This window comes from Melitaea cinxia, chromosome 18 (assembly GCF_905220565.1).
Source record: "Melitaea cinxia chromosome 18, ilMelCinx1.1, whole genome shotgun sequence".
Classification (NCBI taxonomy): Eukaryota; Metazoa; Arthropoda; class Insecta; order Lepidoptera; family Nymphalidae; genus Melitaea; species Melitaea cinxia.
Window position 1 is genome coordinate 11,916,096 of NC_059411.1, and position 2,332 is coordinate 11,918,427.

Consider the following 2,332-nt stretch of genomic DNA (forward strand, 5'->3'; position numbering starts at 1 on the left):
GATTAAATTATAAAAGACACATTTTAAAATTAGAAATATTATGGTGACTCTTAAGTTGAATAAATTTTTATTAGTTTTTTATACACTTCATAGTATTAATTCACATTACTTTTTAAGTAAGTATATTTTAGCTTTTAAGTACTAATAAGATAGCGAAGCGGCGTGCGTCGATAAAAACGACGAACGCCTATACGCACTTTAAGTATCTTTCTTCGAGTCTCGCTCTAAGAAAAGTAGATAGTATGTATAGATGAAATTGAATCCCTCATAGATCGTGACTCGACGAAGAACTAATCTAGTCTTTTTTATTCAGTTGACACTTTCTTATTACCAACAAAATAATTGTTCTTATTACTTTACGTATATAATATATTTATCCATAAATGATTCCCTGTAATTTTTTCTTTGTTTAGTTTTATTTTGTTTTAATTTAAAAATAACGACAGAACTTAATATTTAAATACTTAGAAGTATGTATTACAAGTTTGTCAAATAAAATTAAACCTAATTTTTTAAATTTGTTTTTTCTTACTCTTCCCTTGTAAAATAATATATTGAATCATCATTACTAGTATAGGTATATTAATACGCTAAGATTAAGATGTTTGCTGCCCTTTAAAAAAAAAAAACCTCTCAATTACTCCTTAAAACATATATAATTTTATAGATAATGGATTGCTCCACCGGCATCCACCTCAAAAAAAAAATATTATTGCTTTTGTTTTTGTAAATTCAAAACATTTTTTGAATATCATATCAAAAATTGACCGCTCCAGCGGGATTCGAACCCGCGTCTCCGACTGACCGTGTCGGCGCTCTAGCCAATTAAGCTATGGAACGATGTACCCGCTAGAGCGAAATTTTTGATATGATGATTTTTTATTTTCGGTTTAAGCGAACCGTGGCGCCGTCTATAGTGAGTTCTTTACAGAGACCCGTAACTATTCAAAGTTTCATATTACAATGAAAATCTTTGACAGGAGACGACACCATGCTATTTTTAATATGTACGATTTTTATTTTTGTGTTACCCACACATTAGGAATTCTAAACATTTTTAAAAATAATAATTATAAATAAATTTGTAAATTCACTTCAGCCTACCGCAGTCCACTGTTCGACATAGGCCTTCCCAAGTTCGCGCTTGACATTATAGCGCGAGCTCATGTATTTTGCCCATAGTCACCACGCAAGGCTTTGTCGCAATGATGACGCCGCTGTCCGTCTTTGTCCTGTGTATTTAAAAACCAGAAGTTGGATGGTTACATATCCCGCCATCGGTCGCCTTTTTAAGTTTCAATGTGGCAGTGTAAAATAAAAGTGTAAAAATAGACAATAGCGGTTGTGTACAAACTGAACTACAATCTTTTATAATATATGGTGGTATACCATCCGGACCCGGAGAGCGATTTGCTTTGAGCTTCCTGAATGCTTGTACAACATCATTTAATGTCAAAATTCCTATTTGTATATGCCTACTAGAAAATTCAGAAAACTCATAGTATCCTGCGGGTCAAGATCCAGCGGGTGTTAAGAATACATCGAGCTAAAATAATCCGCCAACTTCTGGGCACCTTCATTATTATATCTTTATGTCCAAAATTTTACTGTATCTGAAGATTAAAGTTCACAAATCTGCCCTGTGATTCTAATACATAGACCTTGTAAAAACGCTTATGATTGTACAGCTTATATTCGAATTAAAAATTTAAGTAAAATTTGTAGTTGGTAAGACAACCCGATTTCTTGTCCGACCAATAATAAATTTTAATGTTTACGCGAATTTCATTAATTATAATGTAACAACTTTTTCAGATTTTCTTGCGGCTTATTAAGTTTTTTAGATGGCCGACGTTTCGAATACTTTACAGCAACCGTGGTCACGGGAAGAGGTAAGCCACGATAAAATCCGAAAAAGTTGTTTGATTATAATATAAAATCATAATACATTGCAACGACTATGTCGTAAAGAATTAAAAGGAAAGCACAATTAGATATTTTTTGAATTTTTTTTAGTGTAAAATATGAAGCAAAACTTAAAACCCAGACAATATTTAATATTGTCGTTCTACTTCCAGCAATACAGGTATTTCGTTACTAGAATACTATTAAAAAACTAACTACCGGTGTCTGTTTATTTTAACACTACGAATACGCTATACTTATCTGCTTGTGATATTTTTTTGAATAACGTAAGGATCCACCCAGCCAACACCTTTTTACTTTAAGGCTTAAGCAAGTATCCGAACAAATTATGACTCTAAAATGGTAGAATCCAGATCATGTATAAAAAAAAGATAACTTTAAAAAAGTGCGCTGACGTTAAAGTTGA